Source organism: Trichomycterus rosablanca, chromosome 7 (genome assembly GCF_030014385.1).
Source record: "Trichomycterus rosablanca isolate fTriRos1 chromosome 7, fTriRos1.hap1, whole genome shotgun sequence".
Taxonomy (NCBI): Eukaryota; Metazoa; Chordata; class Actinopteri; order Siluriformes; family Trichomycteridae; genus Trichomycterus; species Trichomycterus rosablanca.
Window position 1 is genome coordinate 10,862,439 of NC_085994.1, and position 14,547 is coordinate 10,876,985.

Genomic DNA, 14,547 nt, shown 5'->3' on the forward strand with positions numbered 1-14,547 from the left:
ACACAGGGGTATGAGAGTAAAATAAATGAAACATTCATGGCTGTAACAAGTAGGCACACTAAACAACTAGGTTATTAAGCAAACACTAGTGCAAGGTAATTGTTTACAATGTAAAATAGATATAAATGAACACAACACAAAAGAATAGAAAACACTTTGAATGTTAATGCTAACTACATAATACTACACATACACTAAAACTACACAACAAACAAAACAAGCATGGAACAAACAGGCTAACCGCTAAGCTAATAAGGCTATACTTTCTATGCTAAAGGCTAAACTAATCCCTATTCTGTACAAACATCAGAATAACAAGATCAAGGAAACATAACTAAATACCTGGATCTATATGAAACACTTGGAAATGCCCAAAGCTAGGGTGACATGGCAGCGCAAGACCACATGGTTAATGCATAACGTTGTGCAATGAGTTTGTGGCATAGACGGTATACTGTATAAAGGGAATGAAATCAGGTCTGACATAAGCTTCAGGTGGGGATGATCAGTTGATGCTGGGATGGTCAGGTGACATGCTGTGCGATTAAAACCCCACCTTTTTATGAAGCACTTAAGCTGACTTGTACTTATTTACTAACATCTTGTTTCATCCTTTTCCATTTCCAAAAAATAAATAAATAAATAAATAAAAAACTTTGGTTCTAACAGGTTTTAGCAGATTTGTGTTCTTCGACTGTTGTTTACCTAAACTTGAGAAATGAAATGTTCACTTTGGAAGCACGTCTGTAAGTCGCTCTGGATAAGAGCGTCTGCTAAATGCTGAAAATGTAAATGAAAATGTAAATGTAAATGAGGGGCCCAAAACCATGGCTAGGGCCCAAAAGCATGGCTAGGGCCCCCAAAAGCATGGCTAGGGCCCAAAAGCATGTCTAGGGGCCCCAAAAGCATGGCTAGGGCCCCCAAGAGGCCCTGGGGTCAAAGTCCCTAATAGTCAGAGGATCCTTAAAATGAAGGGCCCTCAGAAATAAAAATATATTGTATCATAAATGTTGATAGGCATCGCAAAATGTTTTGGGCCAGGGCCCCCCCTGGGGCCCCCTGACCTCAAGGGCCCCTGGGCGCTGGCCCCACTGGCCCGGTCAGTAATCCAGCCATGCTCCTGGTGATGTCTGTTTTTTTGTTTATTGAGATTTTAACGTCATGTTTTACACTTTGGTTACATTCATGACAGGAACGGTAGTTACTCATTACACAAGATTCATTAGTTCACAAGGTTATATTGAACACAGTCATGGACAATTTTGTATCTCCAATTTACCTCACTTGCATGTCTTTGGACTGTGGGAGGAAACCGGAGCACCCGGCGGAAACCCACACGGCACGGGGAGAACATGCAAACTCCACACAGAAAGGACCCGGACCGCTCCACCTGGGGATCAAACCCAGGACCTTCTTGCTGTGAGGTGACAGTGCTACCCACTTAGCCACCGTGCCACCCACTCCTGGTGATCTATGATACTATATTGTATATATTTACATTGTCTGAAACGTGGCTTAATGAAAAATATACATTTTGATACTAATATTTATTTTAGTCATTATTATATTATACTCTAATACTGCAATATTTAAAATGTTAATAATGTAAATGCTAAAATAATGGTAGTATATATACTAACCTTAAAATCCTACCTCTTTTGTTTATATAAACTATATGGAATTACTTTGTTTTGCATTTACTAACTAAAAGTGTTGTCAGTGTAAACCAAGACATATTACTGTAACTATATGTAAAGGTTAATAATTCATACATTTACTGTAATGGCAATTGTTACTGCATTAATAGTAATTTTCTTGTTTTTATTATGAACACATTTATTTTAAAGCTCTTTATAGGTGTCAGTGTATTCCAAAGTGTTGTCTTTTATGGTTTTGATCTGGTCATTAGTTCTTCAATTATGCATGAAGATTGTTACAGCATCATAAAATAAGGTGGTTTCAGGTGCTTAATGATTCTTCTCATGTCTGACATTTCTACTGGATAGGGAAGACTCATTCTGAATAACAATAAGGGATGTATTTTTCTTTGTCAGTAGCTCTGAAAGTGTGATCACTATGTGGCAGCAGCCTCTCTTTCTATGACGCACAAGACAGAGAAAAGCAGTATGTGCCAAGGGCATCAGTAGTGGATGTAGATATATATATACGTTTAGACATTAAAGCACTATTTAAAAACTTTAATTGTGATTATGATAAACATGGTATGAATTAAAAACTTGATTTTTTTTTGCTTAGTCTGAATTTTACAATAATGAAACAATAGTATCATGTTTGATATAAATTAAATTCTGCCTGTAAAAAAGGCATCTCTCTGCCAAGCCCTTTATGTCCAGTGATACAATCTTGGAATATTTTCTGTTCTCTCCACAGAGTTATAACCGTAATAGCTGAAGCATCCTCCTCTAATCCCTCTAGCACATCTTCCTTCCTCCCCTCCTTTTTAAGACAGTGTCGTTCCCTCCTCCTTTTTTCGTCAGCACCTGGTGTGCATGAGCAACATCACAGCAGACAACAAATTTCAGGTCTTGCCATCATTCTTGCTGTGCATTTTGCTCCTTGTTCTACAATGTAAAGGTCAATATGGCTCCTATGGGATTATTATTATTATTATTATTATTATTATTATTATTTGTAGTAGTAGTAGTAGTATTAATATCTATAATAATAACAATCATTTTTAATTATATAGCACCAATCTCAAAGTGCTTTCCAAAAACAGATTAAAGAATTAATGAAGTGAAGATGGTTAGTGATTTAATGGATTTAATAGTAAGAGCTATGAATAGGCCAGGTTTTACAAGGTTATTTTAGATTTAATGACAGTTATAGAGCTTTGCATATTATCCTTAGGACATTATCTCAGAGTTCAGGGGCAAATTATAGAAACAGAAAAACGTATTAAACTATGAGTAATCCTATGGATGATAAGACTTTCTTCTGGTAAAACCATGTGCTGTATCATTCTGAACTAGCTAAAGCTTTTTTAAAAACAAAACAGACTTCAGAAAAGTCAGATAGCAACGCATTTCACTTATCCAAGCTAATGAGAAGAAAAAGTTTTTACTCATTTCTTAGCATTATGTTGAGAAGTTATATGATAATAGCAATTTAATAATATAGAGAAATATTGTGATAGTAGTAATTTAAATAATACTTGTTTGTGAATTAAATGAGGATGATGTGATTTACTTTGAGAGTAATGAGGATGGACGAGATTAAGAGCGAGTTTATTAGAGGGACAGAGCAGGTAGAATGGTTAGGGAGATGAGATGGAAATGGTTTGGGCAAGTACCTGTATATGAGGAGGGATTGAGAGTTACAGTTTATAGGGAGAATGTTGCTAAGGATGGAGCCACCAGGCAAAAGGAGGAGTGGAAGGTCATAAAGGTTTATGGATGTGGTGAGGAGGGACATGCAGGTGGCTGGCATGACAGAGGAGGATGTTCAGGACTGGGCAAGACGGAGACAAATGATCAGCTGTGGCAACCCCTTATGGGAGCAGCAGTAAGAAGGAAAAGGAATAGAAGATTGAGTTTGACTCATCATGGATGACTCAGAGTGACTTGTTTAGGTTTTAATTCCTCCGTAAATTAATGAGCCTTTCACTACACAGAACTTTTGCTAACACTGTTATTTTTCCATCAGTTCCAGTGGATTTTTCTTTTGGTTTCCCTTTTTTCAAAACTACATTTCTCTGTTCAGGTTTAGCATCAGCCACGGACAGTTTTAAATGCACAAATAGATTTTTGTTGTAGCCTAATGTGTCTTTAATGCAGAGTGTGGTTTGTTAGAGCAACATCTGTTTAATTATTACTGTGAGCTGCATGACAGCACATCTTTTATATTATTGAATAGCATTTCAGACTATATGGAACATCTGTTTCTAATTGGTTTGAAATTGAAAAAAGAAAATAACGTAAAATAGTTCCATTAAGACAGAAATGATATAGGATACATATATTTTGCATAAAATTTAAGATTTCTAGTTATAAAATGGTTTGGCAAAAAGCTTTGATAAAGTTCAGATAAATATAAAGATAGATAAAACAGATAAACTAAAGGAAGAAAATGAGTTAGTGTATGATGTCCTGCAATAGATTGGCACCATGTCCAGGGTGGGTCTTTGCCTTGCACCAACCCTGACCTGAATCTGCCAGATAAAAATTATAGACATAGCACACCTTAAATTTAGCCTATTTCACAAAAATTGGCTGTTTTTAATCATAAACAAAATGTTGGCAACACTCTGGTTGGATCTTTGACCGTTTTACTTTTGTTAATAATCATTTAATCACTCAAATGAAGAGTGTGTTACTGGAATCCCAGTTACAAACGTGAGCTAATGTAGATTATTCACAAATAGCAGCCTGTCTGTTTTTTTTTTTTATTATTATTTCTATGTTCATAAATATATATCCTGGTAAATTAAGTTAAATATAAAGACCGTTTTTGTGTTTTATTAGACATTCACTAAAGAATATATGTGTTTAGTGGTCCTTTTAAGTTACTAAGGTTTTCCTACAGGCAAACCAGGACTATACAGCATACGTTTTTAAAGTCTTTAATAAAGGCTCACTTTCTTGCTAACTAGTAATAGCAGGTCTGTATTTAATATATCATAGGCATTTACTGTGTATAAAAGCCAGCCATAAAATATCAGTATAGGCATGCTGTAAATTGAGGCTGTGCACCACGCTCCATTAGCTTAGTAATAAACATCCAACCTGTCAGGTTCCTGCAGCTGCTGCCCACAAACCTTTATCATAGCACATGATGTCTTTATCAGCACTAGGGAGTGACAGCCATCCTAGAGGAGGATTTATTTGAAGCCTAGGAAGCAAACACACATGAATCTTTATTTGAACCATTTGCAAATAACTAGATTAGTCACTTATTCATTGTCCATTTCACCACTGCTTTATCCTGGTCAGGGTCATGGTGGGTCAGATTCATTGGGCGATATAGGCAGTAAACATTCCGAACAGATCCCCAGTCTACCGCAGGGCAGACACACACATTAATACTCACACTCACAATTTTTCTCCAAGTGGCCTGACTGCATGTCTTTGGGCTGTAGGTGGAAACCCACATGGACACTGGAAGAACATGCAAACTCCACACCATCATGCCACCCTTGATGGATTTATTTTTTAGCATAGTTTAATCTCCAGGTGATAATATTTACTATATAGACAAAATAGCGTGACCCTTTTCTTATTATAGGTGTTTAAGCCTTACCCATTGTGTAAAAAAGGTGTATAAAATGTATAACATAAAATCAATTAGATGCTTTAACATTGCCCCTACTTTAGGGAGAGTCCTTTTCTGCCAAAAACCACAGTTCAAAAAGATGGTTTGACAGGTTTAGTGTGGAGAAACTCAATAGTAACGCCCGTGGTTTTATAATGGGATGTCTAGATACACTGATCAGCCATAACATTAAAACCACCTCCTTGTTTCTACACTCACTGTCCATTTTATCAGCTCCACTTACCATATAAAAGCACCTTGTAGTTCTACAATTACTGATTGTAGTACATCTGTTTCTCTACATACTTTTTTAGCCTGCTTTTACCCTGTTCTTCAATGGTCAGGACCCCCACAGGACCACTACAGAGCAGGTATTATTTAGGTGGTGGATCAGTCTCAGCACTGCAGTGACAATGACATGGTGGTGGTGTGTTAGTGTGTGTTGTGCTGGTATGAGTGGATCAGAGACAGCAGCGCTGCTGTAGTTTTTAAATACTGTGTCCACTCACTGTCCCCTCTATTAGACACTCCTACCTAGTTGGTCCACCTTGTAGACGTAAAGTCATCTATTGCTGCTGTTTGAGTTGGTCATCTACTAGACCTTCATCAGTGGTCACAGGATGCTGCCTACGGGGCGCTGTTGGCTGGATATTTTGGTTGGTGGACTATTCTCAGTCCAGCAGTGACAGTGAGGTGTTTAAAAACTCCATCAGCGCTGCTGTGTCTGATCCACTCATACCAGCACAACACACACTAACACACCACCACCATGTCAGTGTCACTGCTGTGCTGAGAATAATCCACCACCCAAATAATACCTACTCTGTAGTGGTCCTGTAGGACAGTCCTGACCATTAAAGAACAGCATGAAAGGGGGCTACAAAGCATGCAGAGAAACAGATGGACTACAGTCAGTAATTGTAGAACTACAAAGTGCTTCTATATGGTAAGTGGAGCTGATAAAATAGAGTGTAGAAACAAGGAGGTTTTAATGTTATGGCTGACCAGTGTATATTAATCCATATGGTCTTAATCCTGAATTTGTATATAATAAATGGAATAACATATCTTGAAGAAGCAATGCTTTCTTCAGATCTGAATTCTTAGTGTTTTGAGTCATTGTCTTGTTACTTCATATTCATAAAATGTGACCATGATCCTCACATTCCTCACATGTAACATTTGATAATCTAGTTTTAAAATTATTATTATTTCCTTAATAATTTCAAAGCTGTCCAGTAGCAAATCAGCCCTACTCCTGATGCCCCCTTCACCTTGTTTCATAGCTTTTATAAAATTGGTGAGCAGTGCCTTTTACACTTCAGATATACAACTGTGCATTTTTTACAGAAAAAAAAATTCAGCCTATCTACAAAATGTTACATGCAACAATATATTTTTAGAGAGCGATATAGTTCATTTGTAAAATAATAATAATAATAATAATAATAATAATAATAATAAACAGGTATTTTAATGTTTTTGTTTAGTTTTTAGTTAGGCAAGCTCAGACGTGCATTTTTATAGAACCTGGAACCAGCCCACACCAATTATATGCACATTACAGAAATGTAACCACACTTTCCTGTTCATATTCAAATTGTGGTTTCTAGCTTTGCTACTGTAACATTTCAATGAGAGTGGTTTTGGTGCAGTGGATTGTGCAGTAATATGAGCATGTTTGATGTCCATCAGCACTACATGACACACTCAAGGTCATCACAGTTATGCAGGAGATCTTTAAATAATTAATAGTAAATCCTTATTGCTGCTTTGTGCTGCTATGTATGAGGAATATACTGTATATGCTGTATTACATGCTATGGCACATCAATAACACAGATGTTAGATATGATTGGAGCAGAAAACTTTTGATCATTAGATATGCCAGAACAATCAGAAGTATGATGAAAGATTCTCTGACCAGGCTTGTGCCTCTGGTATTTTCCTAATATCCATAATCTCTGAGGTCCATTCATGCCACCCTGACAAGAGCACCGGTTGGTGGGTGGGCGGGGGACTGTGCTGAGTAAGAATCATATGATCCGCTGTTGCCATGGAAACTGATCCCAGCAGTGGGCATTGGCAAGGTGAATCACATGAGAGGAGCTTTCTGTGCATCACACACACACACACACACACATATTGCAGGCTTGCGATACTCCACTCCAAACGAGCACGCTGGATTACTGCTCGTCTCAGACCAAGTTATTTTAATTTGGTGAACATATGTATGCACAACTCTACTGTGTGCTATTTGTCATCCTTCTGTTGTGTTTACAGTGTGGGAAATTAAAATAATAGTATTTTTAGACATAAGACATTGTCAATTTACAGTGCTAGTTAAAAATAAAGTCCAGTCATAGATTTATTTGCTGCCTCTAAAAAATATAACTAAAAAGCCATACAAACTGTTAAACAACACAGGTGCACTAGCGCACCACCTCTGAGATCTCAAGCTCTCAAGTTCGAATGTCAGCTGTGCTAATGATCGGCTGCCGGCCACACAGACATGATTGGCTCCGTCTTGAGAACGGGAATGGTCGAATGGGTTCCTCAATGCTGCTGCAGTTGTGGCCTCTGCTGGCTGTTCGAGGCACCTGAACGAGAAATGGTTGATTCGCAGAAAGTATGGCTTGCCTCTTCTAATGCAATACTGCTATCACTAAGACCTTATATGAAAAGAAGCCATTAGCAACTGCTCGCGTGTCAGAGGGGGTGCGTGATAGTCGGCAGCTCTTCTCAGTCAGGGTGGGGGTCTGCAGCAATGGAGGAACTTAATTGGAGGATTGGATATTGGGATGAAAAAGGGAAAACTATAAAACAGCACCTATGGAATTATTCAATAGTCTAATCAATATGAATGGTGAACAAATCAAATTATTTTTTGAGATTCTTTTGAACAAACAATTCTGCCTTTTGCTAGCACACCAGCGCCAAGATTCTGAACTCCTCGGTTCGAAACTTGACGTTGCCACCGGTGGGTTGAGTGCCATCTAGTGGGCATAAGTGGCAGTGCCTGTAGCAGACACTAATTGGCTACCGTGTCTGCTAGGGCGGGATGACCGGACTATGTGGGTGGGGTCTTCTTATGCTGTGCAACCCTAATTAGCAGGTAGAGGCGCCTGTGCAGAATGCATGGGTGAAAAAAAAGGGTCCGCTAAGAACTGCGTGAAATATACCTTCCTCAAATGCAATCGGGGATCCCCAGCAGCAGAAGACAAATTGACTGCGCTAAGAAAAGTGGGAGAAAATGCATAAATAAATAGAAAAAAAGGACAGTTCCTAGAACAGCACAGTCAGGTGTCTGCATACTTTTGATCACATAGTGTATGTTAAATAAGAAAAAATCTGAGCAGCCACATGAACTTGAATCTGCTGGCTGATTGATGGCGCCTTCACAGAGATGAGAAAAGAGTGCTCTCAGGGTGTGTCTCTCCGTACACAATGCTGAGCTTCACTGCACTCGTCAAAGTGTAGGTGATAAGATGCATACGGCATGCTGCCCATGTGTCGGAGGGGGCGTGGGTTAGCTTCGTTCTGCTAAATCAGAGCAGGGATCGGCACTGGTGGAGAGGAAGCATGACGCAATCGGGCAACTGGACGCACTAAAAGGGAGAAAAAGGGGAGAAAATGCACAAACAAAATTTTTAAAAAAAGGAAAAAAAAAAAGGAAAAATACGTGGTTGAATACTTGTTTTACCTTAACTGTATGTACATTTTAAGCAGAATTTTTTCTAGAACATTTAAAGGTATTTAAGAAATGACAGTGTAAGTGTATTCTAAATACTGCCCTAAATTACAGAACAGATGGAATTCAAATACATGCATGTTCTATATTGCATTTGGTTACCACTGTGACATCAGACACTATTTACTCTTCCAGACTCTATACAACATCCAGAATTAAGCTGAACAGCTGGGTCTGAGCATCGATCTCCCAGACCAGGCGAATATACAAGCTTAGCTCAGCCTTTGTACAAACACACCCTCACACACATGTACACAGCATAACACAAGGCCTTTCACTCACTGCTTCCACTGGAGTCACATATTGTTTGTTGTGGTATATATGGCCTGCAGCTGTTTGAGCTGCCCTCACCTCAGGCTAGTGTTTTGTTGTACAGATGTCAGTTTCTCATGATTAACCTGTATCTCATGAATTAAAATGTATCTCTTGTTAATGAACCTTGGTAAATGTGCAAACATAACAGGTACATTCTTTCATCACTTGTTAAATTAGTCACATGATGAGTAATGTCATTGTGATTCGAGGGTAGGGAATTTTAGTATTCAGTTATTCATTTTTAGTAAATTATTTATTCTGTAAACAACTGTGGTGGACATGACACTTATTTACAAGGCATTTACAGAATTTAGAGTAGCCAGGTTTATCGTTTTTGAGAGGTGGGCAAGACTTACCAGGCTATCACAGGAAAACTTTTGTGGACCTGAGAAGAACATAGCAAACTTTACAAACAAACACACACACACACACACACACACACACACACACACAGTAACCAGAGGAGAAGCCTGAAACTGTGCTTCCTCAATCTTTCCAGTCCCAGGGTCCATAAGAGCAGGGTCTGTGGAAGGTTGCCATCCCTGTCAATTGTAATATGTTTAGGTTATAAGGTTTCTAATAAGATTGCTATTTGAAAAACTAGCAGTAGCTGGCTGTATTTTAAAGAAAATGTCACAAACTTCAATAAGTATATTTTGTATTTTTTTTTTTTTTTTAATATGGTGATTTCTTGATATACAAACAAGATGCCCTAAGCAACAACTTACAAGCTTATTAGGTAGAGCTGGCACCGTGGACATACAAATAGCAGTACACAAAATGACAGTATATTCATTATACAATATAAATACTTTTACTGCTGTTATTACGACATAGAATCCTATGGTTTAGGAAAATCTGGAGAATAAACAGCTAGGATTCTAGAGAACTCTTCAATAGGCCTACAGAATCCAACCATCTTCTGGCTTTTAGGTCCTCACTTTAATGTTTTTACTTAGTACATTGCAACATTTCTTTGTAGATTCAGGTGTACTAATTTAAATGATTGGTCTACTGGATTTTTTAGCTTTTTGGTTGACACGTTAGTAAAAAAAATATGGTACTTCATGGATACTATGGTTGCTTAAAAACATTTCTATGTCTTTGAAGAAGTACACTGATTAGCCAAAACATTAGGGCCACCCCAAAAACGTGCATGATGTGATCTAATGCAAATGTTATTTATTCACTGATAACTTTCTTTCTCTTTTTATACATTTTTATGTAATAAATGTAAACATATTTTGCAATTAAAACCAAATAACAAAGACATTACACCTTTAGTGCCAATAATTCTGGAGTTGACTGTATGCTTCCACATGATATGCCTACACATGTATACCCACACATATATACAGTGTATCACAAAAGTGAGTACACCCCTCACATTTCTGCAGATATTTAAGTATATCTTTTTATGGGACAACACTGACAAAATGACACTTTGACACAATGAAAAGTAGTCTGTGTGCAGCTTATATAACAGTGTAAATTTATTCTTCCCTCAAAATAACTCAATATACAGCCATTAATGTCTAATCCACCGGCAACAAAAGTGAGTACACCCCTTAGTGAAAGTTCCTGAAGTGTCAATATTTTGTGTGGCCACCATTATTTCCCAGAACTGCCTTAACTCTCCTGGGCATGGAGTTCACCAGAGCTTCACAGGTTGCCACTGGAATGCTTTTCCACTCCTCCATGACGACATCACGGAGCTGGCGGATATTCGAGACTTTGCGCTCCTCCACCTTCCGCTTGAGGATGCCCCAAAGATGTTCTATTGGGTTTAGGTCTGGAGACATGCTTGGCCAGTCCATCACCTTTACCCTCAGCCTCTTCAATAAAGCAGTGGTTGTCTTAGAGGTGTGTTTGGGGTCATTATCATGCTGGAACACTGCCCTGCGACCCAGTTTCCGGAGGGAGGGGATCATGCTCTGCTTCAGTATTTCACAGTACATATTGGAGTTCATGTGTCCCTCAATGAAATGTAACTCCCCAACACCTGCTGCACTCATGCAGCCCCAGACCATGGCATTCCCACCACCATGCTTGACTGTAGGCATGACACACTTATCTTTGTACTCCTCACCTGATTGCCGCCACACATGCTTGAGACCATCTGAACCAAACAAATTAATCTTGGTCTCATCAGACCATAGGACATGGTTCCAGTAATCCATGTCCTTTGTTGACATGTCTTCAGCAAACTGTTTGCGGGCTTTCTTGTGTAGAGACTTCAGAAGAGGCTTCCTTCTGGGGTGACAGCCATGCAGACCAATTTGATGTAGTGTGCGGCGTATGGTCTGAGCACTGACAGGCTGACCCCCCACCTTTTCAATCTCTGCAGCAATGCTGACAGCACTCCTGCGCCTATCTTTCAAAGACAGCAGTTGGATGTGACGCTGAGCACGTGCACTCAGCTTCTTTGGACGACCAACGCGAGGTCTGTTCTGAGTGGACCCTGCTCTTTTAAAACGCTGGATGATCTTGGCCACTGTGCTGCAGCTCAGTTTCAGGGTGTTGGCCATCTTCATGTAGCGCAACAATTCGTCTTTTAAGATCCTCAGAGAGTTCTTTGCCATGAGGTGCCATGTTGGAACTTTCAGTGACCAGTATGAGAGAGTGTGAGAGCTGTACTACTAAATTGAACACACCTGCTCCCTATGCACACCTGAGACCTAGTAACACTAACAAGTCACATGACATTTTGGAGGGAAAATGACAAGCAGTGCTCAATTTGGACATTTAGGGGTGTAGTCTCTTAGGGGTGTACTCACTTTTGTTGCCGGTGGTTTAGACATTAATGGCTGTATATTGAGTTATTTTGAGGGAAGAATAAATTTACACTGTTATATAAGCTGCACACAGACTACTTTTCATTGTGTCAAAGTGTCATTTTGTCAGTGTTGTCCCATGAAAAGATATACTCAAATATCTGCAGAAATGTGAGGGGTGTACTCACTTTTGTGATACACTGTATGTATACCCACACATGAGGGCGGCACGGTGGCTAAGTGGGTAGCACTGTCACCTCACAGCAAGAAGGTCCTGGGTTCGATCCCCAGGTGAGGCGGTCCGGGTCCTTTCTGTGTGGAGTTTGCATGTTCTCCCCGTGTCCGCGTGGGTTTACTCCGGTTGCTCGGGTTTCTTGTGAACTGATGAATCTTGTGTAATGAGTAACTACCTTCCTGTCATGAATGTAACCAGTGTAAAACATGACGTTAAAATCCTAATAAACAAACAAACAAACCCACACATGATATGACATTGGGGAGACATTGTTTCAAGTGAATATTACTATTTCCAATCATTAAACACTTTAACAAACAGATATCTTTCTGTTGTTAGTAGTTAAGTTACAGTCGATGTTAGCTTAGCACCACTGAATCAGACGCTCTCTGAACAGTTTGTTCGCGCGCTGCTCGGTTACGCACCTCTGACGCACAAGCACGCCGGTGAGTCACGCGCAAGAGTAACTCGTTCTTTTCTCCTCCAATCCTAACAAAAAGAGTCGCTTACGTTGCTGATTTTTCTCCAAACAAATTAACGAGTTGGCTGGTCGCCACAACCGTCTCAGGGCTGGACTCTGTGATGCTCAAGTTACTATTTTGGGGTGATCGAGGGGCTGGACCTGCTTAGGTGGTGCTTTGCGTCAGACTCGCGCTTCACTGTTTGGTTTGATGCTGAAGCTCGAGCGTCTCACTGAATCAACACACTCTACACCGTGATATATCAATGCAAAATCCCGTCTATATGCTGGCGATTGGTTTATGTGATTGTCGCGTCTTTGTCATTCAGTAAAGGTAAGCGACGTTCCTGATTTTGCTGGAGTGGTTTAAATGATGGCTTTAACTTTGTGTGAGTATTGTGCATACTGATGGGTGATTGATGATTCTCTTTCTTTGTATCTTAGTATAGAATCGGCTCATCGATGCTTCTGATTCCCTATTCTAACCTGTTCCTAATTCCTCTTCTATACCATCTATACTAATAATGAAACATTTTGTAAATTGATTAGATGCAGTTATAACAGCATGGTCCGATTGTCTGATGGGTTGTGTTATGGGCGGAAACGTGACATACTTGTTTGACCTTGAGGATGCTGGAGGATGCTGGAGCGGCGTATCCGTCACCCACAGTCGTGTCGGTGTTTGTGCAAAGCACGTGTTCATGTTTTCACGCATATGTGCGCCTCCATTGACTTGTGTTAGTAGGTCAGAAGAGGCTCATAAAGGCATTTTGCGCATTGAATTCTGCAAATCCCTGACCTATTGTTAAAGAAATGCAAAAACTTCATTCTTATCCATCATTTATTTAGTCATTTCCACTAGCCCTACGACGTGATCAATGTCGTGATGGTTCCTGCGCCATCTGGTTACACAGACTTGAGACTAGAATGCATTGTCAGATACAGTACACCATACACACATCCTGTGTTTATAATGTCCATACAGTATTTTCTTCATTTTTCATATTTTCATCAATCATCACTTGCAGATAAAATAATTGTTTTATCTTCATCTTGTTGTCATTGATCTTAAAATTGAACGCCCCATGTTAATGACTATTGTAGTTAGTAGGCTAATGATCCTCCCATCTCCTAAAACATAGCTACTCTAAATAATTATTGATTGTTAATAAGTGAGTGTGTATATTGTGCTGCCTTAAACATTGGGTGTGTTCGAAAACCTAGGGAGCTGCCTTGCTGTCTTACTGTCTACATAGGCAGCTGACTTAGTAGAGAGGATTCTAATAAGTCAGTGACTTAAAAGGCAGGTTATTCGAACGCACTACTTAGACAGCGATTCCATCGGGTTTAGCATTTCGAGTTTAGCATTTAGCATCTCGCCATTAAAACCAATAAACTGAGGTAGCACAGCACGCTAACGTCAATAACATCTCCCTTTATGTACCGATAACGGTTAAATTTCCTGACAAGCCCGAACTTGCTAATAAAAACACTCGGTACAAGTTTATACAAGTTAAAAATCAGTAATATTTTATTTACGTTTGAAAAGAACTCCATTCGTTTCTCCGCCCCGTCAGCCATGAATGCTGGGATTGTCTTGATCACTAAGGCAGCGTTCGATGCTCACTCGTTCTTGAGCCAAAATAACATTGAAATAATAAGATGCCTCAGAAGTGAGGATTTTAAGGCATCTAGGATTTCGAACAGCCTCCTTCTCGGGAGCGCGCACAGGATGACGTAA